The sequence below is a fragment of the Macaca nemestrina genome, chromosome 14 (assembly GCF_043159975.1).
Source record: "Macaca nemestrina isolate mMacNem1 chromosome 14, mMacNem.hap1, whole genome shotgun sequence".
In the NCBI taxonomy this organism is placed as follows: Eukaryota; Metazoa; Chordata; class Mammalia; order Primates; family Cercopithecidae; genus Macaca; species Macaca nemestrina.
The window spans coordinates 80,368,063-80,395,120 of NC_092138.1; the positions used below are offsets into that span (position 1 = coordinate 80,368,063).

At 41.1% G+C, this 27,058-nt stretch overlaps 1 protein-coding gene across 9 annotated transcripts in view; it reads left to right on the forward strand.

Annotated features, from left to right (window-relative positions):
- The window catches only part of LOC105481052 (PALM2 and AKAP2 fusion), a 545,532-nt gene that overhangs the window by 125,842 nt on the left and 392,632 nt on the right, over window positions 1–27,058 (forward strand). The window lies entirely within an intron of this gene.

A 27,058-nucleotide genomic window follows, 5' to 3' on the forward strand; every position in this document is an offset into this window, starting at 1 on the left:
CATTTTGAAGAGGATTACTCCAAATGCAATGCAACAGATGGACTTTGGAAAATGCCACCTAGAGGCAAGAGATCAGTTACTGGGCAATCTTATTAATCCACTTGAGAAAAGATGAGGTCCTGAACATAAAGGGTAGCAGTGAGTAGAGAGAAAAAGCAATTGGCTTTGGAGTATTACAGAGGTTGAATGATGAGGAGCACTAGCTGGTCAAGAAGAGGAGAGGCAAGTTCAAGAACTGCCTGTTTTCTGGCTTTAGATGAAGTTCGCTCCATTTCAATCCTTATCATAGTGTCCCGCTTCCTCAAGATAATGACTGGTGAACCAAGATACCACTTGAAGTTTCCAAGAGAAAATACCAGAGCCAGGATTTGTACTCATGACTTCTTGATTCAAAGCCCATGTTCATTTGACCATACTCCATTGTTTCTCAGTGGCTTTCTCAAAGCCAGAGAGGAGAAATTAGGAAGTTCCCACCCAAGTTGAGTCTTAGAAATTTTACCACTAAGCGCTGAGGCACAGGGGAGGAATCAAGGCTTTAGGGAATCAGAGTGGCTGGGGTATTTAGTGGTTGTTTCCAAAACCATTCCAGTTCTGCTCTAATAATGGGGGAGGAGGGGAAAAGAGGGTGCCTCCTTCCTCAGTTTGTCATCTTCCTTTTCCAGCTTCCAAAAGCATACTTGAGGAAAGCCGTTGGAAACCTGTCAAGCAGTTCCCTATTATTGAAAGATAGTTTGTGACAAAACAGGCATTTCTGCCCTCTTAGGCTTTCTGTGAGTTTCTGAAGATGTTTGCAGTTGATGATCTGCCTGCAGCAAGCCACGTTGACAGTTTCTGACCTGTTTCCAGCACCTTTGCAAATGTGTGTGGAAGCACTGTTCAGATTCATTTTGGATGCTTTTCCGCATATCATGGGGAATTTGATCTGTATATCTCAGAGTCATTTAAAGTTAACTCATCAAGGCAGTTAGAGATTGTGCCCATCGTTTACTAAATTATAAAAAGGATTAACTAAGACTAAAAGCCATCCAGGCATTGGAGTTCTTGACTTATTAAAAGTAATTGAATTCAGCTCTTAACGTTTTAAAAATCAAGGATACTACATTTTTCTGATTTCGAAAATGATACAAGTTTATTGTAGAAAGTTTGAAAAAATACAGAAAAGACTAAAGAAGAGAAAAGAGTAATTATACTTTCACTGCCCTGGTATAACTACTGTCAACACCTTGGCATGTGACCTTTCCATCTTTTTTTTTTATTTTTATTTTTATTTTTATTTTTTTTTTTTTTGAGACGGAGTCTCACTCTGTCGCCCAGGCTGGAGTGCAGTGGTACAATCTCGGCTCACTGTAAGCGCCACCTCCCGGGTTCATGCCATTCTCCTACCTCAGCCTCCCGTGTAGCTGGCACTGCAGGCCCCCGCCAACACGCTCGGCTAATTTTTTTTTTGTATTTTTAGTAGAGACCGGGTTTCACCATGTTAGCCAGGATGGTCTCGATCTCCTGACCTCGTGATCCGCCCATCTCAGCCTCCCAAAGTGCTGGGATTACAGGCGTGAGCCACCGCGCCCAGCCCCATCTTTTAAATAGACCTGCATATATACAACTTTTCAATGATTGATACTGTACTCTGTACATTGCTTCCTCATTTACTGTACATTAAAAGTTTTCCCTTGATTTTTCCTTTATTAGATTTTATCGGAGTGTCAAATACAAAACATGCGGCATGAAAGATAAAACAGAAAAAGTACCTTCTAAGGTATCCAAAGTAGCTTGGACTCTTAATTGTAAAATCAAAACCAGTTAAGCTACTTCTCTAAGACCACATTAGTTAGGAACTGAGCAGAACTACAAAGTAGAACTTATATTAAGTCCATTGTTTTGGTTACTATGAATCCTATAACAGAATCCAAAAGCTGAGAACTAGAAGTAATTTTAGAAATGATCAAATTCAACTTCTTCATTCTCTCTTTTTTGTCTTATTATGGTAAGAACACTTTATGGGAGATCTGCCCTCTTCACAGATTAAGTGTAGTATAGAGTGTTGTTAATTATAGTCACAGTGTTCTATGGTAGATCTCTAGAACTTATTTATCTTGCATTTTGTCATTGACTTCCTCCTTCCCATCTGTCTTAGTCAGTTTGGGCTGCTACAACAAATTGCCATAGACTGAGTGGCTTAAACAAACAACAGAAATTTATTTCTCACAGTTGTGGAGGCTGGGAAGTCCTAGATCAGGGTGCCAGCTTGGTGAGGGTTCTCTTCCTAGTTGCCTGATGGCCTTCTGGCCACGTTCTTACATAACTGAGAGGAGAAGCAAGCTCTCTTGTGTCTCTTCTTATAAGGGCACTAATCTCATCATGAAGGCTCTACCCTCATGACCCAATTACTCCCCGCAGGCCTCAACTCCAAATGCCATTACATTAGGGATTAGTGTTTCCACATATGAATTTTGGGGAACACAACTATCAGGCCATAGCACCATCCTAATAAATGGCACCACCATCCAACCAGTTGCAGAGACTCCAAACCTAGGCATCATTGCTGCCTCTAGTTCCTCTTGCCCTATAGCCTGTATATAAGCAAGTCTGCTGGCTCTCCTGCCAACACCAAGGGCTCCTTAGCACCCCCACCTCTGCCACCTGAGTCTAAGCCACCATCACCTCTTAGCTGCACGTACTCATTGGCCTTCTACCTGGTTTCCCTGCTTCCTCTCTCACTCACCCATCCCCACTCCCACACACATAGCAGCCATGAGTATTTTTAAAATGTAAACCAGATGCTGCCACTTCCCTGCTCACACTCCTCCAACAGCTTCTCATTCAACTAAAATCCAAATTCCTTATCCTGGCCAACAAGGCTCTTTATAATTGGTCCTACCAGTTTCTCTTTCCTCACCTCCCACCACTCCCCCTCCATTCATGTTGTTCCAGCCACAGTGGCCTTCAGACACTTTCTGTAATGTTTCCAGCTGGTTCCCATCCCAGACTATTAGTCTCATTGTTCCCTCTGCCTGAAACCTCTTCCCCTTCATCTTTGCATGCCTCACACCTTGTCATTTGAGGATAGGAACATATTTCCTGACACCTCTATTGAAAACAGCCCACAGCCAGGTGCGGTGACTTGCACCTGTAAGGTGGGAAGATCACTTGAACCCAGAAATTCCAGGCTGCAGTGAGCTATGATCATGCCACTACACTCCAGCCTGAGCAACAGAGTGAAAACTTGTCTTTCAAAACAAAAAATAGAAAAGCAAAATAATCTAGCCCTCAGCTCCCACCTCCACCCCCTCAGTATCCCTTTACCCTGCTTAACTTTTCCATAATGCCCTCATAACTATGTAACATTAAATATTCATTTATTATTTATTTATTATATGTGAGAAGAGCCTCACTAGAATGTAAACCTGATGAAGACCTCAAAACCCCTGGAACGGTGCTTTTGCACAGAGTAATCATCATCAGTACATACTTGGTGAAACACTGAAAAAATGGCAGCACAATCTTTCATCACAGGGATGTACCATGATAACCATGCAGATTGGTTTTGATTTTTCATCACTGCACATGATGGTTTGATGAGCTCCCTTATACATAAACCCTTGTTCCCATCTCTAGTTATTTTCATTACTGATATTCCAAGGGACAGAATCACCTAAATCAATGGGTGTATATAGTTATAACGCTTTTGATTCACATCACCAAATGGTTCGCCAGAAGACTGGAACCATTTATAAACATACGGATACCAACAGTATGTAAGTCTGTTCCTCAAACCTTCACTAATGCTGAGTGTGATTGCTTTTGAAATCTTGCCCATTTTGATAGTCAAAATAACAGCATCACATTTTGTGTTTCTTTAGATATCTGTGAAATGAACATTTCTCTCATGTCTGTTTGCCATATGTATTTATTTGTATGTGAATTTGTGATTGGACCCACGTTCCACTATTAATCTTCATCTTTTTTCTTATTGACTTATAAGGGCTGAACTGTCGATCTGCTACAGACAGATGTTGTGGATATGTTTTCCTATGTCATAGTTTGCCTTTTGATTTTGATTGTGGTGCTATCTTTTACAGAAATTTTCATTGGCTTTTGGCCAATTTTATCAGTTTCCTCTTTTAGGATATGTCCTGTTCCTTTTATACCCAAAAGTCACTTTTCACCCCGAAATTAGGTGTTTGCTTTTTATGCTTAACTCTGTAATCCATATGGAGTTTATCTGAGTGTCAGTTGTGGGATATGAATTCTAGCTGTAGTTGATTTTTCCCCAGAAGTTAACCAGATACTCTATGCACTTTACTGGATATCCCATTATTTCACCACCAGTTGGAATTTCAAGATTTATCATATACTGATTGCTTTCAATCATTTGAGATTGTTTCATGCCTGGTTAGCTTTTAGTAATTCTGACCATCTTTAATTTTTTATTGATGACTACATATTTATAGGGTACATATGATATTTTGAGTACATGCATAGAAAACTTAATGATCAAATCTAGGTATTTAAGATATGTATCACCTCAAGCTTTTGTTGTTTCTATGTTTTGACAATATTTCAAGTCCTCTTTCTAGCTATTTGGAAATATACAATACATCGCTGTTAACCATAAGTGACCTATTCTTCTATTGAACATAATGTGTTCTTTCTATCTACCTGTATGTTTGTACCTATTCACCAACCACTCTTTGTTCTCACCCACCCTCACATACACCCTTCCCAGCTTCTGGTAACTATCATTCTAATCTCTACCTCCATGAGATTAACTTTTTTAGCTCCCAACATATGAGTGAGAAAATGCAAGATGTATCTTCCTGTGCCTGGCTAATTTTCTTTAACATAATAATCTCCAGGTCCATCCATGTTGCTTCAAAAAAACATTTAGTGGCAAAGAATACTTTATAAGAATCCCATACTGTATATCCTTCCTTGATACCAATGCATGGTTTAATATATAATAACCTTGTTTGAAATAAGAGGCTCTGATGCCTGGTACCCTTACCACATATGAAGTAACCATTGGTTTCCACCACTAAAATCTCCTATGGTCACAAAGTCCTTTGTGAAAAAACCCAAAGGCAAAGAGAGAGGCAGGTCTGCCCCATCCAGAAGTTCAAGCTGTGCACTGCACAACTCCAAGGAGTGTCTATCACATAGCAAGTTATATAAGTGGTGCCCCTGAGTTTGATAGTTCACAATATGTACAGTTGTGTGCATTGATCATGAAGAGAGAATTTGTGTTCACATCCCAACTCAGCCCTCAAGAAAACCAACATGAGGTCTTCGAGAGCTTACTAGATCTTAGAGATCAACTTCATTTACAGCAAAGCATGCCAAGGTTCACCAAAAAGATATAGACTTGTCTATGGTCATAAGACTTAGTGATAGAATAGGGATATATACCAGATTTCTCTTTTTTTTTCATTGATTTATCTATGTAACTTTTTAGGTATTTTATTGCTTTATCTATTTCATTTTTTATTTATTTTCAAATAGGTAATATATTCATTCGCCTGGCCCAAAATTCAAAAGGCACAAAAGATTATATATCCACAAAAAGTGTTTTACCCATCCTAACCCCACCCCCAACCTCTCTGAGAGTTCCCATAAACAAACCCTAATACCAGTTGGTGACATATCTTTCCAGGGATAGTCCAGGTATATACAAGCAAACGCAGCCATGCATTCTCTAATCACTCCCCTTTTTAACCTAAATACTAACATACTGCACACTATTCTGCATTTTGACTTTTTGATTTATAATATATCTTCATGCTTGCTCCTCACCAGTGCATAAAGAGTTTTTCCATCCTGTCTCACAGAGAAGTTGTGTATTATTTTATGATATATAACAATTCGTTTAACCCTATGGATGGACATTCATTTGCTATTAGAAATAGTATGACAGTGAATAATGTTGTTCTCATAACATTTTGAGCATAAATGATCTGTAGGATAAAACAGTGATCTTTAGGACAAAATTTGTGGAAGTGGGATTGCTGGGTCAAAGTACATTTGTAATTTTGATAGACATTGTCAAATGGTTCTCTATGAAGGTTGTTCCATCATTAGTTGATTTTCCTGTATCGTCATTATCACTGCTAGCAAACTTCATACATTTTGCCAGCCCAATGCATACAAGAGAGTGCAGTTTGTGCGTGTGTGTCAATGTAAAGACAAATATTTATTTAAAATAATGTATTTGTATTTTTTTGCAGTGGAATTGGAAATTTTCTCATAGTCCTATTCAGATGTGCAAAGAAGTAGTAGTTTATTTCTATAAGTGACCTAATCATCCACTGTGTACATTTGTCATTTAATGAAATCTCAGCTTCTCCCAGCTTTAACATATATTCTCATTTAAAGATATAGAAAGATAAAGTAAAAGGATGGGGATCAGATTCTGCCCTTCCTCTATTCTTTCCTACAATTTGAGTCTCATGTTGGCTCTTTTGTTCGTTTTCTTTTCATTGACTCATGATAGTTGTACCTATTTATGAGGTACAATGTGAGATAGTGCAGCTTGCATTTGACTTTCTCTTATTATGAGTATGTTTAAGCATCTTTTCATGTGTTTCAAGCTATTTGTATTTTCTATTCTGTGAGCTGTCTATTTCGTTCCTTTGCTCGTTTTTTAAAAAACTGAGCTGTTGGTCTTTTTGCTTACTAATTAGTAGAAAGAGAAGTAACTCTTTCACTAATGATATTGAAATAGAACACCTTTTCATAGTTTGAGAGTCAGCGTATTTTCTCTCCTGACCTGGCTGTTGGTATACTTTTCCCCTCTCTTCTTTGGGGTATTAATCTTTTTCTTCTTGATGTACGGAGTCGTTTATGAATTATAGAACCCAGATTTTTGGAACCACATTTCCAGCCTCTTACACTTAGATGTGCTGTATCCTCATTTCTTCATTGCACATTTCGTCATTTCATAGAATGGTAGAATGTATTGTAAGTGTATATTTAAAAGTTAATCAATTCCAGAATCACCACAAACTCAGAAAACATAGCATCAGAACTGTGATTCTTTAAGGTGAAGATAGTGTGAATCATTGAGTCTCTGGCAAATGCATCCATCATAATATAAGACCTTTTAGAATTAGAAAAATAATCAAACCTGTAACAAATTTTGCAAGCAATTTGTAAACAGGTACTAGAATCGAAGATATTGGTGATAGTAGAGAAGCAAACAAACAACCACCACCACCACTACCACCAACCGGTGATTAACTGCAATCTTTCAGGCCCATTTTAAATGCATCCTCCTCCGCGAAATATTTCTTGGTTTCTCTGGACGGATGTTGTTTCTCTTGCCTCTGAATTCCCAGAGAACTTTGTACCTCTCTTAGGGAATTTATCAATGACTGTTTTTTATTATAGTTAGTTATGTACATGAGTATTTCCAGGAGTACTGCCAATTTCCTATATTGATCATAGATTTTTCCTAATGAAAGGCTCAAAGGTCCCAAGGTGAAGTATTCTTTTTTGAAGTAAAGTTGATTGTGGTGTAATTTATATATGGTAAAATTCACTCTTTTCAAGTATACAGTTCAACGTGTTTTGACAAATGTATACATGCTTATAATTACCTCCAAAATGAAGATCCAGAACATTTCCGTCACCACAGTGTTCTCTTGGTGCTTTTGTTGTCAAGCCACCCTCTTCACTCTCAACCCCTATTGATCACTGATTTGATTTTTGCCCCTATAGTTTTGCCTTTTCCAGAATGTTATATGAAAAGGATCATGCATTCTGTAGCTTTTTGTGTCTGTTTTTACTCTAAACCGCAGTACTTTGAAATTAAACACAGGGGAAATAATTTACTCATTGCTTTGTGGAATTTAGGCTAAGTAGACTTGCTCACCAAAATCATGTCAGTGGTTAGGCAGTGGTCAAAATGAAAGAACAAAGAGGAAAAGGGAAGGAGAACAGAAATTGAGAAAAACACAGAAGGAAAGTTTAATATTTATTATAATATTCTTTACTGTTTAGAAATTATTTTCTATAGAGCACATCCAATGTCTCCAGCATTTTGTGTCATCTTCACGATAACTTTACAAACTGTTATTATTCCCATTCTGCAGATGAGGACGCTGAGGTTCAAATTATTTGACTGACTTGTCCCCAGGCAGAACCATAGAAAAATGAAAAATCAGCATTGAATAAACTCTGATTTGAAGGACATTGTTTTGCGGACTCCTTCAGGCTTCCTCTTCCCCAAATTCTAGTAAAAGAGAGTTAACCAGAAGACCTGTCAGCTCTGGAAGGAAGAGCTTTTTGCTTTCACTCACCATTGTAAACCCAGAAACTAGCACTGTGTTAGCCCACTGTATAAGAGGTGTTCATTATATTGTTAAATGAAGTCACGAAGCAAGTATCTATCCCTCAGATCCTTAGAGTACAAATGCACTCAATTGTCCTTCCCAAGAGCTCACTGGGAGTTTTTCTTAACTGTTGCATTTTTCCTCATTTTTTAAAGTTTCCTTTTTTTACTCAAAGTAAAACACAAATGATTGCTCAATTCCTGTAACTGTGTGTCAGGGCACATTATCCCAACACAGCCATTGAAGGCACGTGAGTGAGTACCAACTTTTGGGTTGTCTGTCATTTGAATAAAGAATATGGTTTATGTTCATTAAGGACCACTCCAGAGGAAATCTTCAGCTAATCATTTCTTATGTTCTTCATCTAGACCAGTGGAGTAATGATCAAACATAAAGTGATCTATTTGAATGCAAAACAGGCTATACATAAAATGGTTTTAAAATGAAAAGAAAACCTAATCTTATGGCATTTTAAGATGCTGACAAATCAACAGGGTATGTGGAAAATTCCTTCCAAAATAATATGATTGCTTTCTTAAAACCACTCTGAATGTTTGGAGGCAGATAAATATGTCAGGAGTGGTGACAATACCTATCACTTTGTGGATGGTTATGATGTCTGAAAACAAAGATATAAATTTTTTTTTAAAATTTTACTTTAAGTTCTAGGATACATGTGCAGAACGTGCAGGTTTGTTACATAGGTATACATGTGCCATGGTGGTTTGCTGCACCCATCAACCCGTCATCTGGATTTTAAGCCCCGCTTACATTAGGTATTTGTCCTAATGCTCTCTCTCCCCTTGCCCCCTACCCCCCAACAGGCCCTGGTGTGTGATGTTCATCTCCCTGTGTCCATGTGATGTCATTGTTCAACTCCCACTTATGAGTGAGAATATGCTGTGTTTGGTTTTCTGTTTCTGTGTTAGTTTGCTGAGAAGGATGGTTTCCAGCTTAATCCATGTCCCTGCAAAGGACATGAACTCATTCTTTTTTATGGCTACATAGTATTCCACGGTGTATATTTGCCACATTTTCTTTATCCAGTCTATCATTGATGGGCATTTGTATTGGTTCCAAGTACTTGCTATTGTAAATAGTGCTGCAATAAACATACATGTGCATGTGTCTTTATTGGAGAATGATTTATAATCCTTTGGGTATATATCCAGTAATGAGATAGAAGACATTTATGCTGTCAACAAACATATGAAAAAAATCTCATCATCACTGGTCATTAGAGAAATGCAAATCAAAACCACAATGAGATACCGTCTCATGCCAGTTAGAATGGTGATCATTAAAAAGTCAGGAAACAACAGATGCTGGAGAGGCTGTGGAAAAATAGGAATGCTTTTACACTGTTGGTGGGAGTGTAAATTAGTTCAACCATTGTGGAAGACAATGTGGCGATTCCTCAAGGATCTAGAAGGATAGAATTTTTTTTTGATGGTATTATATCATAGAAACCTATGTAGTTCCCAAAGAGGTCTTCAAGGTGTTTTAGGCCCCTGGAAAGTTTTTGATCTTTTGAATTTCTCCTTTTCTTTTTACATAATTATGTCTCCAAAATGGCTCCTCTTTTGGCAATAAACTTTGATCAATGGAAGATTAGTGGCACCTGGATTCTAGGTTTAAGTTTCCACTTTTAATTTAAATATTTGTCTATTTAACACCCTGGAACTTTCCAATGAAATTCCATCCTAGAGTGTAAGAAAAGTCTTTATTAATCTAGATATGTGGGGCAGTATAGATATTCACCTTTAAATTAATTGATCAATTATGCTTGCTGGCAAATTTGCCACCCCAGACCCAGAGAAGGGATTACCGGGGCTGGCAGTCTCTTGAAATAGCAATGTCCACATGGAAGTGGAGGTAATACAGCAGCCTCTGTGCTCTGTCATTGCAACCCAGGCCAATGTAAGTCACTCACTGTGAGGCAGGAAAGAAACCCTAAGTTATTATAAAGGAGCAAAAGCTACTTTTATGTACTTATAAGAAGTCTCTTGCCTTGGAGCTGAGAGAATGGGACATTTTAAAAAGGAAAATAGGAGAGTGACATAGAGGAAGTGACTTTTTGCCTTGGAAGACATGGCTTTCCTACCCTCCTTTTATCTCAATGCCCCTCCATCCCATTCCCCAGGGGGGTGGAGGGGAGGAAAGAGATGGGAATGCTGAGAACAGAAACCAGAGTAAACATTAGGATTTTAGGGTCAGGAAAGGGCTCAAAGATGTTAAGAGGATGTGGCTAGAGCTGGCCACATGATCAGAGCCAGGCACGTGCCTATGTGGACAGAGAAGGAAAGAGAGACCAGAGGGCAGCACTTTCAGGGAGTCAACAAGGGTAGAGTCCTTTCAAGGACATATGTGGAGAGAGCAAAGGACTCCTTGAGAAGCAGGTCCCAAAAGCAGGGCTAGAGAGTTGGACAGGTTAACATATCCTAGGGGTCACTGTCACATGAAAAACAGAAGCTGATGGAAACTCAGAGGGCGGAGGGACCACAAAAGCCTGAAACCCAGAAGGCTGGCCTTCTCCTGCCCACCCTCCATTGCCAGGCCCTATTCATCATCTCCACCTCTTTAAATCTGCCCTTTTCTCTCCATCCTCATAGAGCTGAGACCACGGGCCATACTCCCAGACTGTCGGTAGATAAGACCCTGCCCTGCCTCCTACTTGTTTTGCAACCTTAGGTCAAATACCTAACTTCTCTGTGCCTCAGTTTCTTCATCTGAAAGATGGTAATAATACTACCAGTATCCACCTTAGGAATTGTTTGGGGTGCCAAATGAACTGACACTTGTGAAGCATTCACAGGGTACTTAACATTAGTTTGTTACCTATGTTAGTTTCCTAGGAATGCTGTAAGACCTGACCACTCACTGGGTGGCTTAAAACAAGAGAAATTCCTCTCTCATAGTTCTGGGAGTGGGAAGTCTGAAATCAAGGTGTCAGCAGGGTTGGTTCCTTCTGGAGGCTCTAAGGGAGAATCTGCTCCTTGCTTCTCTCCTAGCTTCTGGCAGCTGCTGGAATTTCAGGGATGCATAGGCCCTCAATGCAGTGTGGAAGGGAAGTAGTTGGAGTTCCTTGGCTCATGGACACATTGCTCCAATCTCTGCCTCTGTCTCCATGTGGCCTTCCCCTCTGGGTGTGTGTGTATCTTAAATCTCTTTTTCCTTTCTCTTATGAAGACATTAGTTATTGGGTTTAGGTCCCACCTTAAATTCAGGATGATTTATCTCAATATCCTTAACTAAATTATTTCTGCAAAGACTCTATTTCTAAGTAAGGTCACATTCACAAGTACAAGGGGTAGGACTTGGACAGATCTTTTGGACAACCACTGTTCACCCAGGTACAGTCATCATAATTATTACTTTCAATTCAGGTTCCTGTTGTCTCTTGACTATACTCTCACAACAGTCTCCCTGCCTGCAGTCTTTACACAGGAATCCATTCTCAGTAAAGTAGCCCCAGTGAGCTTTCCAAAACATCTTCCTTGTTTACACCCTAAAGTGGCTCCCTGTCACCTGCAAGGGAACATCTGACATGCTGAACCAGACTGTGACCTGGAGCTTACCTCATCTCCCAGGGCCATCTCTCACCCCCCTCCATTTTGCACATCCTTCTCCAAAACAGGATGACTCCCAGAACTCTAAACACACTGCACTCTTTTACACCTCCTGGGCTTTGCACAGCTTGTTCCCTCTGCGTATATACTACCTCCCTCCTAACTCCCTTCGAAAGCCTATGCATCCTTGAAATTCAGTTCTTATTTCATCTCCTCTGAGATGCCTTCCTGGACCCTTCTCTGGCAGTTCCCTTAGATCCCAAGAACTGCCTCCTTATCCTCACTGATTCTTGAGCTCACCCCTGTCATCAGACTGTATCAACTGATTCCCAAAGGTCTGTTAATGTTTCTGTTGCCCCTTGAGAGTTGCACCTTATTCAACTCTACCTCACCGATGCCAGTGCAGTAGTGGAAGGTGTTGAATGATGAATGACTGGTGGATGGATGGATGAATGGATGGATGGATGGATGGGATGGGATGGATGGATAGAGGGATGCATGGGTAGATGAATCAATGGATAAAGGGATGAATATTTAAAAAAAAAAGAAGAAGAAAACTCTGAGTCAGGAATCATTTGGAACTACAAGGTGAAACCTGGACTAAAGCTAGGACCGTCTGTGATGAGAAGACCTGAGCAGTTATTAGTGAGGAAGGAATGTGGACACTCAGGATTCATATCTTTGTCATATAAATAATGAACAGCCATGTATCCGAACTGCTCCATAGATGAGGCCAAGAGTAACTGCTGAGCAAACTCATTATAGCTCTGATTTTTTAAAATGTCTAAAGCCTTAAATTAAAGAAGCCTCTTTGGGAGTGGATAAAACATGGTTCTCACATCTTACATTTCAGTATGAATTAGATTTACCTGGTGCATAAGTTTAAAATGTGGACACCTAAGCCCCACCCCCAGAAATTCTGGATGAAGTCAGTCTGAGGCAGGCTCAATGATTTATAGAGAGGTTAAAAGTGCAAATTCTGACTCTGCCACATCTGTGCTCTATGACCTGAGGCAGTTTCTTAATTTTTCATCTCTTAAGTGGAGACAATGCTAGTACTTCTTCACAGAATTGTGATGAGTTAAATAGTAGTAAGAAGAGTTCAGCACATGTAAGTGGGGTGGGAGGGAAGTAATGTTACCTGCAATCATTGCCATCTTCATCACCATCACCATCATCATCATCATCATCATCATCATCATCATCATCATCAGTGACATCTGTGGTTTTTAATCCTGGCTGCATAGTAAAATCACCTAGGAAATTTACAAATGGATCCTGATATAATTAGTCTGGAGTGGGCCTTGGGTAAGGGTATAATTTTAAATCATCCCACCTTTAAAAGTCTGATGTGCAGTCACAGTTGAGACCCAGTAGGCTCTCGACCTGTGCTTCTCAAACTTGAATTGTACACAGATCACTAGGGCAGTTTGTAAAAATGCAGATTCTGATTCAGAAGGTCTCAGGGTGCTGATAATCTGCATTTCAAACAAACTCCAGGTAATGCTGCTGCTGCTGTCACAGACCACAGTATGAGTCATCCGGCTTTAGGGGATGAGTAAAACCCCCTGAGCCCAAGAGATGCAACCCACAACATGGTCGGGGAGTTGGTATCAACACAGTGACCAACTGTGATGGAGGCCACATGGTTCCTGGTTACGCCCAGGCCTGTCACATGCAGAGTGTCACATGCCTTCCTTCTGGAATTCCCCTGGCTCCTCACTAATGTCCCAGGGAGGAGAGGCAGGCAGGCTGTCTTGGGCTTCTCTGATAAGATATGTCAAGTGTATATGCATTACCCTCCCTACTGTCTGGGGAGTCCTTTCAGAAAGCGCTTAAAGGACATGCTATGCACCGAACACTTAGCTCTTTAGATTGTGGAGCTCAGGGTCATCGTTTTGCCCATAAAAGGGCCACTTGTGTAGGTCAAACTGCCGAGTCAATGACCCCGCCCAGTGGGAATAGTATTATCACCCCTGTTTTTGGCACAAATGATTTGAGTGTTTTTCAAACACCATTAAATGCCAAGGTTCCTGACCCTCAATGTGGTTCAGGTGTAGGGACTCAGAGGCCCACAGCTAGACTGGCAAGGGAGAGGCGGAAGATTAAAATGGGAACGACTGACAGGCATAGGCTATTAATTCTCCAAGGCTGGCTCTGCATCTTCTTGCAGACTCATTGCGATTTCCTCAAAGCAAAGGCCTTCACTGCCTGGTTGTGCATCATAGAGTTCACAGCATTGTGAAATCGCCCTTAAGGCAAAGCTGACAGCATCTTTATTTATTGTGCATGGATTTCATGTTAGCCTCATCCTCCTTTTGCTGCATGTTGATAAGGCAGAAATAGCGAGTCATTTAAATAGCTGATTACAAAGCTATCTGATGTAGTAAATCGACCCTCAAGGTTTTCATTTCATAACCTGTGTATTATTTATCATCCTCATCAGCAGAATAATAAAAGCCAATGCAGACCTTCTCATGAATCCCATAAGGTAGATGTTATTATCCTCAGTTTACCCAGGATAAAATTGAGGCACAGAGAGGTTAAGTGCCTTGCCCAGGGCTCCCCCTTACTAATAAATATGGAGCTGGCATTGGAACCCGGAGCCTTGCAGTGCCAATGCTCTTAGCCACTGTCCCCGACCCCTTTTGTGAGAATGCTGCTGACTAGCATTTATGAGAGTGCTTAGTACCTGCCAGACACTGTGCCAGGGGATTTACATGAATTATCTACTTTTACCCTCAAAACACTGATATGAGTTAGGCACTATTAACTTCATTTTCTGATTGAGAAAGCTGATGTGAGAGAAATGCAGTGCTTTTCTCAAGTTTAAACTCACCCTGTAAGCTTCAAAGCTGTGATTGGAACCCGAGGGGTCCATGTTCCCCTTGCTCATGTGTTCTGGCCCCTCCTCAGCTGACTTTGGATTTTTGTCCCCTCCTACATCCCCCTCCAACCCCAGAGTGAAGGTCTCCTGGCTCTGTCCAAACATTAGTTCCATCAGGGCTGCCCCACCGGCCTGTGCCCACCCTAATACCACTTCCTCGGAGTCCCTTTTGCCATTGAAGATGATGTATTCACAGGTTCCAGGGATTAGGGTGTGGGCATCTTTGGGGGCTGTTGCCCCATCTACCCTTACGACACCATTCTGCAGGTCTCTCAGGAATCCTGCAGGATCCTCCTGGTTTCCCTTCCCACATCTTCTTCCCTGCCTCATCCCTGGCAGCTGGAGTGACCTTTTAAAATGTAAATACATCACTCTGCAGTTTGCTTAACCCCTCCCAAGGAGATCTGGTGGGGCCACTCTCTGGCCTCCTCTCCCTGAACCCCTCCCCTTGCTCCCTCTACCCTGGCACAACTCCATTCAGGGTTCTCTGATTGTCACTTCCTCCTCCCATACCTAAACCATCACCCCCATGCCACTCTGTCCCCTTAGTGTTGGCTTGTTTCAGAGCATTCCTAAGTTACAGTGTGCACTTCTCTACTCTTAATGTCTCTCTCCCTTCCCTGGATTCTAGGTGGAAAAAAGGCAGCTGATCTCTAGCACATGGGATAGTACCTGGTTCAAGATGTGGACCAATACATGTGGCAGGATGGAAGGAGGAAAGGTGGGATGGAAGGAAAAGAGGGAGAGAGGGAGAAAAGAAGGAAGGAGAAAGGAAGGAAGGAAGGAGGGAACAAAGGCAGGTAGGCAGGAAAGAAGGAAGAAAAGAACAAGAGTGAAGGAAGAAGGAAGGGAGGAAAAGAGGGAAGGCAGGCAGGAAGAAAGGTAAGAAGAAAGGAAGGAAAGAAAGAGAAAGAAATGGAAGGAAAGAAGGAAGGAAGAAGGAAGGGAGGGAGAGAGAAAGGAAGGAGAAAGGAAAGTAGGAGGGCAGGAGGGAGTAAAGCAGGCAGGCAGGAAGCAAGGAGGGAGAAGAAGGAAGGAAGGAAGGAAGTCGGCTTAGTTGATTGACCTTTTAATGTTTGTTATCTGAGGCCTTATTCCTTAGAGAAGATGACAGTCCAAGTACTTAAAAAAAAGTATCCCTTTTGTCTCTTTCAAACGCGTATTTTTTATTCTTAAATTTTTTATTGATACATAATATTTGTACATATGTATGCAGTATATGTGGTATATTGTTACATGCATAAAATATGTAATGATTAAGTTAGGATATGTGAGGTATCCAGCACCTCAAGCTTTTATGATTTTTATGTGTTGGGAACATTTCAAGTTCTCTCTTTTAGCTATTTGAAATATACAATTTTTTTTTTATAATACTGCTAAATGTTCCTGATACTTAAATACTTCCACACTGTCACATACGGTAAACAGTAAGCTCATCACCTGATATTATTACATCTGCCACTTAGAAGCTGTGTGACTGGAAGCACTCTGTGCCTCAGTTACCTCATCTGTAAAATTTGGATAATAATAGTGCTACCCTCATAGGCTGATATGAGGATTACATTAGTTAATATGTGTAAAGCACTTTGAATGAATTCAATAACACAGTCAGCACCATGTAAGTGTTTATTAAATTTAAAAATAGGCCAGGCAAGGTGGCTCATGCCTATGAGGCTTCAAGAGGCCGAGGTGGGAGGATTGCTTGCACCTAAGAGTTCGAGACCAGCCTGGGCAACATAGTGAGACCCTATCTCTATTTATAAAAAATAAATAAATAAATTTAAAAACAACTTAGGTTCAAGACTATCCTCTCCAATCCTCAATTCATACCTTTATTTAATTTAAAAAGACTGTTGGAAACTTTCAAGTTTTTACTCGCGTTAGTTTGTTTCTGCCTTATCAAATCTCAAAAATACTAGTTTTTACTCCTATGAAAGTAAAATGGCAAAAGTGTACCTTTGCCCTTTTTTTTTTCCACCAGTGGTCATATTCTTAGCAAATAAACATTTTCTCTGTGGGCTGGGGCTGTTACAATGTTTTTTAAATAGTGGGATTATCAAGTTAAGGGTTTTATTGGCTCAGAGGGCAAGTGTGAAATCTTGAGTCTGTCTGGTGCTGGGGTTTGAAACCTGATGCCCATGTGTCGCTTGCTTTATTAGGTCACCACCTTGGAAGGGCTGCTTCCTCCTTATTAATGAAAAGCCTGCTTCATTTGTTTTGGCTTGCACCAACCTAACAGTGTCTTTAAATCAGCGACAGACTGTTTTCCTTGGAAGCCACAGAGTCCAATAGTTTTGGACTAAGCTCAGATTCTGGCTGGAACTTCCAAACTGGAAGTAAAATGACTTCACCTAACTGTGGTTGGGGGGAAAAGCCAGGCAGGCTTTTGGAAAGTGGATTTTGAATATTGGAGGATATTTGTGAAGGTGCCTGATGAGGTGGACTTAACACTGTTTGAGGGTGATGTGGACAAACCATTTTCTTATTCTATTTCAACACAGTGCTATGTTTTATTTAAATAAGTTTGCAACTTGGGGTCCTGAAATCTATTTTTGTTTTTGTTTCCACCTAGAATAGAAAGCACTTTCAAGCTTATCCTGGGAGGCAACAATAGATTGAAAGGGTAACTACTGTATGTAGATGCAAGGGAGGTACCTTCTTGGGGAGATTGGGTGAAGGCTGTTCTCCCTAGAAGAACTAAAGGCTAGGTAGACATGGAGTCAGAGGAAGCTTTGGTTGGAAGAAAGACAGTGGCGGTAACCCAAGCCCAGAGAGAGGATTCATTGGCATTTGTGCCTTTTCTGTGCCATCAACTGCGAGCAGAACTAGGGAAGGGCAGCTCTCAGAGTTCAGACAACCAATGGTTGGCTAGGTCAGAGGGGCTCTCAGGCTGGGTAGGAGTTGGCCAGACTTCTTGTGCTCTTCCATTCATACCCAAAGGGAGCTTCCTGGGTCTTGAAGATAAACCCACTTTCTCTTGTTCCTTTCAGTTGCTCTGATATTCTAAGACCCAGAGCAGATTTTTTTTTTTAACCAGGAGTCCATGAGTCTTCTACGAATGTCCTTGGAAGAATTCAAGGAATTCCTGAAACCCCAGAAACTACACATAAAATGCTATATGCATGTGCACTGCTCTGAGCAGGAGTCTATAGTTTTTACCAGATTCTTGAAAGGATTCTGTGAACTCTTCTCCCCTAAAGCTTAGAATCACTGTTCTGGATGGTAGCAAAAACCACACAGTAGAACACTTTGGACTTTTGTCTTCCACCTCTCATAATAAATGCAGAATTTGGCATAGCCAAAATGTTACAAAAAGGTTTGTACAGCATCAAAAGACCTTGGAATGCACATTTTACAGGTAAGAGGCAATGACCAGGTTAGCAACCAGTCAGGAACATTCATGAGCAAATGCTGGTCTAGTCTGAAGGGCCATCTTGGGTACACTTGGGCACAACTGGTGCTGGGATGAACATGACACTCAGGAGTTTTTACTGGAACACAGGCACGTAGAAACACATCCAGAAGGATATAGGTGTCAACATCCAGAAGGATATAGGTGTCAACAGATAAATAGGATTATGCTCATAAATAGAAAATAGAATTCATTGAGCATCTGCAATATGCCAGGAGCTTTGTATACATTATCTCATTTGATTGTCAAAATAATATTGTGAAATGAATACTACTGTCTTTCCCATTTTACAGACAGAATAGCTTAAGCTCAGAGAAGTCAAGTAAATTTCTCAAGGTCATTAAGTGGTAAGAACTGGAAGATAAGTTCAGGTTTGTCCAATCTATGCTTCTTCCCAACTTAAGTAGCTTCATCACATGCAAACGATGATCATGGTGGCTTATGGGACATCAATTAATCTGACAAGAGCTCCTTCGAGGCTGTGACTTTATAATTTTTAGAATTAACTGAAAGAGTGACAAGTTGAGCATTCAATTTGCAAGTCACGCTATGTTTGGAATTAGGAGGGATAACCACTTATCCTTCCCAAAGGGACTGACAAGCATACCCAGAGGGGGTGGGATTTCTGGAACTCTGTGAAGTTAACAAGAAGGGACTTGGAAAGTTAGAAGAAGGAGGGGGAGCTGCATTCCAAGCATAGCTCATGGTATGAGAAAGCACCAAATTTGGAATGGGACGAACAGATGAAGAAGGTGTCAAGTTCTCTGGGGAGGAGTGGAGGGTACTAGACGCCAAATACAGGGTAAAGCTCTGGCAAGATGCTGTGGTGACTTATCTGAGCCTAAAAAAAGGAGAACCATCCCAGAATCCTAGAAATCTCCCTTCCCCCAAATCAATGAAGGGAAGTTTCATAATGATGGACAGAGTCCCAGATGGCAATTGACTACTTGTTCTACAGAAAGGTCTTCAATTCTAACAGGGAAATCTCTGATCACAGGAAAAGCTATCTCAGTTTCAATGACTTGTCCACTGATAGAAGATAGTGTAAGAAGGGGTCATTTAGGGGGAGTGAGAAGTAAGGAATTAGAGGAGGAAAGATGGTAACTTTCTTTCCATCTGGGAAGAAAGAAAATCATGAAGGACCAGCAGGAGGTGCCTGGGTCGCAGCCCAGGGAGCATTAATGATCCTACCTCCAGTTATAGGGGCACAATACTTAATCCAACCCAGAAGGTGGAATGCAACAACCTCCCTCTCCTCCCCTCCCATCCCAGAGACATTACCCCAGCAGATAAACAACTGGCATGACCCTCCAATAGAAAGCAAGATCACCTTTGCAGCAGAAGTGGCCCTGCCAGCTGCCCTTCTTCTTTCCATGAGGACAGACACTGTTTTCCTTGGGAAGGCCCAGAGAGCTGCTGAGTCTTCATTTCCTGAAGGTTTGGGTCAGATTTGGGAGCTCATGGGAGTTATGCAATTGCTTTTTCTAATTTACAAGTTCTAAAGTCTTGTTCCTGGTCACTCTCTTCTCAAAAGCGAAGGGCGCAGAGGCTCCTGTGGAAACATCTTCTCTTGTCAAGTCTGCACAGGGTCCTCACAGAGCCTCCGGAGTGGCTACCTTCCATGTACTGGCTCCCACCGTCTTCTTCCAGGGAACTCCACAAGGCTCCTGGCTCCCAGTCAAGCAGCCGCCTTTGTGTCTGCTCTTTTTCCACCCCCACCTCCCTATGCCTTCTTCTCTAGTGGGATAAATTTAGCTCTGAATGAATGCAGAAAGAAGAACACATTAAAGTAAACACAGACCAAACAGCATTCAAATATAGGTTTGGCACACAAACACAACTGACAAAAGATCCAAGTTTTTCTGTTTCCTTCTCTTCTGCTTATCTCTGTTTCTCTCATCTCATCCTCCGACTGCTACACTCTTTTCTGCATGTATTTAAGCTAATTAGATATGTAGATCAGAATGTGGGGCTGTTGGTCTTCAGACCCCATGAAGGAGAAATCACTGAAGTGACTGAGAAACATCAAGGAGTGAATGAGAGCCCCAGGTGGTGCTGGCACTTTCATTTACTGGCTTGATTATCTTAGAAATCCATCCAAAAACTTGAAAGCATATTTTATCTCATGTGTTAGCACAGCCTTTTCTCCTGGTGCACTGAGTCTACAGTGGCTATAGAATGTTGCAAAGTTGGGCCAGGCGCAGTGGCTCATGCCTGTAATCCCAGCACTTTGGGAGGCTGGGCGGGTCATGAGATCAGGAGATCGAGACCATCCTAGCTAACATGGTGAAACCCCGTCTCTACTGAAAAGACAAAAAATTAGCCAGGTGTGGTGGCAGGCACCTGTAGTCCCAGCTACTTGGGAGGCCAAGGCAGGAGAATGAAATGAACTTGGGAGGCGGAGCTTGCAGTGAGCCAAGATCACGCCACTGCACTCCAGCCTGGGCGACAGAGCGAGACTCCATCTCAAAAAAAAAAAAAAAGAATGTTGCAAAATCTTTTTTTTTGATATGGGGTCATCCAAGTTGGAGTGCAGTGGCATGATCGGGATTTACTGCAGCCTCGATCTCCTGGGCTTAAGTGATCCTCCTGCCTCAGCCTCCTGAGTCGGTGGGACTACAACCATATGCTGCTGCACCTGGCTAATTTAATTTTTTTTTTTTGTAGAGGTGGGGGTCTCACTATGTTGCCCAGGCTGATCTTGAACTCCTGGCCTCAAGCTATCCTCCCATTTCAGCCTCCCAAAGTGCTGAGATTGTGGGCATGAGTCACTGCACTCAGCCTGCAAAATCTTCTAAACATCTTCCCACCAACCAGTCAGCATGTCCCTAAGCCCTAATTGTGAAGTATTTTATTTCACTGTAGTTCTTCACTCTCAGAGCATTTGTAGTTCTCAAAGCACTTTCTCATTCATGAACTTCAATCGTATGAGAATCGAATGGGGCTAGTTAGCTATCCCTGTTCCCAGTTTACAGATGGAAAACCTATTCCCATTTTACAAATAGAGAACCTCAGTTCAGAGCAGGCAAGTGACTTGTATGAAGTCACACAGTAAGTGGCAGAGTTAGGATTAGGACCTAGGTTTGATACTTTGTCTTATGTTCATTCCACTCTACCATGAGCTGCTTTGGGGGAAAGGCAATTTGTCCCAGAGGCCCTGGCTGGGAGGGTCACACATTAGTAATGAGCAATTTTTGAGACTGGCTGGCTACTTCTCAGCGAGACAGGCTCAGAGGGGTCCAGGATCCGTTTACTCAATATATGGAGGGTGTGCAAGGGGTGGGCAGGCAGTTGAGACCTCTGTCATTCCCAAAGGTATCAGGCAGGCACAGCATCCATAGGTGGTAGGAGCTGAAGCTAGGCTTTCCCAATTTCATTATTCATTCCCCAGACAGCAGGGTGGACAGGATTTAGTGGGCAGGCCACCATCCCTCCACTGCCAACCCCGCAGGAAATTTCTCTCTTGTCAGCAGTGCTGACTTGCAGAATGTACACGACATTATTGAAACATGGTTAACAATGAAAGTGTTGATGGCCACACTACAAAAAGGGATTCCAAGCTGACGGGGCACATCGTGGTCATTGTGCTAAGGTAAACTAGACTGGCTCCTAAGCTCTCTGAGAAGCCAATGACCCGACTGTGTCTACTGGCATCAAATAACCAGGCTGGGGTAGAACCTGGCCTTCCCAAAGACTTTCTAGTTTGTAGCTAATTCATAGCCAAACTTAGAATTGTTTCTACCACAGAGCACCTTCAATATGTAGGCGTATAACTCTCTTCCTAATACTCAAAAATTAACCTGTTCTTCCCATATTTTCCTAGGATTTAATCTATCTCCTCTTAAATTTTAAAATTCCTTCTTATTTATGATTGTTAGATTGACCCAGTATAAAAAATAAGACTGTAGATGTCTAAGAATCATTAAAAGTAGAGTCTAGTAAAGACATTTCTAGATAATAAATGACATAGGGCAGAATCCTCTTGTTTAAAAGATGGAAAATGAGAAGTATTGACTAATGGGAGGAATGTTAAGAATACCGATAGCTCACCCCTTAAAAAAAAGTCTACATAAAAGTGTGGAGAAAATCAAGTCGTTCACTTAACTTGGTCTATGGCATTTTTAATGAAGCAATGATTGGGTTGAGTGATCGAGACCTACCATTTCCAGAGCACCTACCATGGCCAATCACAAGCCTTTTATATCTGTTATCCTTATTTATTACAACATCCCTGTGAGAGGGCTGAGATTCCTTATTTAATGTAACATCCCTGTGAGAGAGCTGAGATTCCAACTTGTCTTCAGAGTTCCTGTCTTTTTTGTGTCATACCTACCTCCTACTTCCTAATCCCACTTTTCAAAACTTTTGTCATTAACAGGACTACTACTCTGGACCAACATCTGAATAACACAGTATTTAAACTCATCAGATATGACAACCCAGTGAGACTGGACATCACATATTTTCATTTCCATCTTAATGTAAGGAAACTGTCATTCCAATCTATTATGTGATTTGTCCATAGTACCACAACAAAGTAAATGTAGAATGATCTCTAACCATTTGGCTCTAATTGATTCCCACACACTCTCCTTATCTACCCAGTTTCCTCTAGGGACTCATGTGGATCAACTGACATTGCCAAACCTAACCAAGAGAAAAGGAAACCATCGCAGTGAAGTACTAATATTCATTTCTAGCCAGATTTCCAATTGCTCGTTTTCAATCTGCTCTGTAAAGACCTTAGTCAATATGTACCTTAAGCGGCATTCAGCCTAGTTTATTTTTCACATTGATGCTGTTTTCTGACTTCTTTCTCTGTCTTCTTGCTCCATGGGGACTCCCTATATGAATCTATCATTTGGATCCCATGGAGAAAAATAGCATATACTTGAAATCCCATCAACTTTCCCAAAGAGCTAGCAACCACAGGAGCCAAGAGGACCACAGGCAATGTTCTCCTTTTGATTCTGTGCAGCTATCACATATGTTTTAAATGACCATTTATTTTCAAAAGATCCCAGGCAAAAGAGAACTAACACAAATATAAACATTTGAGGGGATCCTGGCATTCCTTTCAAAATTACTTTTGTCCAAGGGAAGCTTCAGGTTGCTGGGAAATGTCACACTCGTAACGCTCGCTCAACAAGACTGACTTTTACACAACAGGCCTTGGCAAGTCATTTCCCTTTTGGTATACAGAGCTCTTATTTTCCCCACAAGGGAATCAGCTGTGATCATTTGTGATTCTCAAAGGACTCAGGTTCGAAAATAGATTCTGAAATTTTTATTAACAAAACATCTATTTTGCATATCTAGCATTCTGTATCCTTTCCATATAATGCTTTACAATGAAGTGTCTGTCATAAAAAACATTAAACTGTACAGATGGTGCTTATACAACATAATTTAATGTCCCAGCAAGAACTAGTGATTTGTTATATACATTACACACTATTGTGATGTATGCTTCCAGATTTTAAATCTTTGGAGGGCAAATAGTCACCAATATCGTTGTGGCACTAGACTATGATTTTTTTTTCTTGATACCAGGCTGTGTCCTAATGTCTAATATAAAATAATTATACAATATGTTTATTAAATAAATAGCATAGTTTGGGTTTTAAATGCCTGTGTTTGTAATGGGTTCAAAGATTTTAAAATACTAAAATTTAGGGAGTTGAAAGGAGAAGTGCTGGAAGAGGAGAAAAGATTTTCCCTCTGCTCCTTGGTCAACCATCAGGCAGTCATTTCATTTGCCTTCCTGTCTCACCTAGGGTTCTTGGTCCCAAGCAACAGAAATAGATTCTAGTTGATAGGAGCAGAAAAAGAATGAAATGAAATTGTATTAGATAGCTCACAGAAAAGATGGAACATCCAAAGAAGGAAGCTTGGGCAATGGGTACAACCAAAGGTGAGCTCCTAGCCTGAAGAAATTCTCTAAAATGCTGTGTCTCCAAATTTCTTGGCAGGTGTACATGCCTGACTGAGCCCAGATTGCGTGCCATACCATGGCTTCAGGGGGATCTGGGGAATAAGTGTCTGAGACCTCCCAGCTTCTACCACAGGATGTGGCTCTGCCTCTCACTATGGCTGTAATATGGGAATTCCCCAAAGATGGGAAGGAGTTCACAAATTGGCAAGCCCAAAAAAAAGAAAAAAAGAAAAATGTATATATGAACAAGTCTGTTACATTTCCTACCTGGCCAGAAGCATTTTGAATTTCCTCTCTTTGGCTTTTTGTGATACCTGCTTTGATAATCCTCAACACTGAATAAACACAAGCTTTTTTTTAAATTGTAGGTCTCAGGGCAGTTAAAAATCACTTAGGAAGTACACACAATTGGTCATGAGTCTGTAGTCTATTCCTAGGAAATTCAATTAATACAAAGGCTCTAAACCCATCCCTAACCCCCGCCTCACCCTATAGAAATGTAATTCTGTGCAGGTCTTCAGGAGATTCTGATGCATATTTCTGGTTAGGAATCATGTTTTAGTCTTTCTCATTTCCTACAGCTTCTTTACAAACTATTTCTATTTTTCTGAAGCCCCAACCCCACACCATCAGTCTTGATCAATGACTCTTTATTCAATTGGGAAAACCAGTTCATCTGATGCAAACTCACTTAACCTCTCTCCCGAGACTTCAACTCAAACTTTCTTCTTTTCTTTATCCATTTCATCCTCCTTTCCTGCTTCGTTCTTCCTTCTTCCCAAGGCTAACTGGCTAATGTGATGCTCATCTGAATGTCCTCTTGACTGATTAGAAACTTTGCCTAATATTCACCTGCCTTTTGGCTGTGTCTTTGGCCTCATTTCCCTGTCGTCTAATTTGCTTTGACCCCCAAGTGTCCAAGTCTTGCCTGACCTTAAAACCCTTTCCACTAGACCCTGCTTCCCATAGGCTATGTTCCTGTTCTCCACCTTCATCTTTCACATCCAAAGGGCTGAAAGAAGCAGTTTGTACTCATGGATGCTTCTCTCTGACCTCTCACTCATCCTCCTTTTTGTTTGTTTTATTTTCAACATTTACTTGGTAGCAGTCATTCCTCCACTCTTGTAAGTGCTTCCAAGCTCCTCTTCAGGACACAAGTCGCTCATGGCTTCCTGACAGCCATCCAATGACCTCTTCTTCATCTCCATCCCCCATGACCTTTCAGAAGCATATGGCCCTATTGAAGACCTCTTTCCTTCTTTATGGCTTTTGGTGTAAATCCCTTTGGATTTTTCCTTCTACTTCTCAGACGATGCTTAATCAGTCTTCTTTGCTGGGCTCTCTCCTCTTCTTGCTCTGTTTTCTCATGCTGGCTGTTCTCATTTCTTTAACTGTAACTGCAAAGTAGGTGACACTTGGATGTGTGTCCCCAACCCTGATTCTTTTATTCAGAGTTCAGATCTTTCCAACTGTTCACTTCCAAAGGATGCCCAGGCCTTTTTCCTTCTCCACCTCCCCATTCCATTACTCCTTTTAAAAATTTATTGCAGTTAAATATAAAACACTTAAAATTTCAACCACGTTAAAGTATATGGTTTGATGACAATAAGTACATTCACACTGTTGTGCTCAATTATACTTTTTAAATATCTGTATAGCTGGGAGTAGAAGGACCATTTCTGGTTCAATTGTTTATTCCTGGGGCCTGCTTCTATCTCCATATCATTGGCCAAGCCTGGTGCTTAGTGGTTAAGAGCATGGACTCTGGTGAGTGTGATCTGAATTTAAATCTCAGCTCTATAACTGTAGCTGAGTCGTTCAACCTCTTTGGTCCCATTTTCCTCATCTTGGTATTCTCTACAATCACTCTGCTGAAGCAATAACAACTTTGTTTATTTGTGAGCAAACTCCCTTTAAATAACTTGTCCTGTTGGGGCTTGTGCTGGAAATGAAGAAAAAAGGATGCATTTGAAGAAAAGGATGGTTCTTAGCCAGAAAGTAGGTTTCTGATAAACTGGAGTGGGATGTTGAATCTGGCACTGGCTGGATTTATGAAACGAACAGCTCCACCTACACTTGTTATGAAAAACATGGGAAAACAATCCATCAGTAAATGATTTCGGTGAGTGCTTCCATCCTTGGTCAGAGGAGTAATTGTTCATCAGTGACAGGTGAACTTCTGTGAAAACTGAAAGGGCAATTTAGTTGAAATGGAAGCATTTATTCAGGAAGCAGGTGATTTGGGAAAATTTGATGTACATATATATATATTTTTGAGACAGAGTTTCACTCTTGTTGCCCAGGCTGGAGTACAGTGGTGTGATCTCAGCTCACTGCAATCTCTGCCTCCCAGGTTCAAGTGATTCTCCTGCCTCAGCCTTCCGAGTAGCTGGGATTACAGGTGCCCGCCACCACGCCCAGCTAATTTTTTGTATTTTTAGTAGAAACGGGGTTTCACCACGTTGGCCAGGCTGGTCTCCTCACCTCAGGTGATCCACCCGCCTCAGCCTCCCGAAGTGCTGGGATTACCGGCGTAAGCCATCACATCAGGCCTGATGTGTTTATCTTTTAACACGCCTTTACATCCTGTGGATCTAAAGAGGCCACTTTAGTTATTTCAGTATTTATTTCATTTTATGAAGAAAAGTTTGCATATGAATGTTGGGAATTCTAGCAGGTCCTGCCTTAATGTGAAGAGGCATTTTGTTTGTCTTTGGCATTGATCTCCTTTTGGACCAGGCCTGATCCACTTCTCACATCCAGTCCAGGACCTGTCACAAAAGACTCACATTAGTACCACATGGTATCCTGTTTTAGTAAAGAATAGGTGAGGTATTTTAGTGAGTAGATCCTACTTTTCCTGTCAGATGCAGTGAACAGAAGACCCTGGAAGGATTTCTATCCAGACTGTCACAGGATAATGATAAT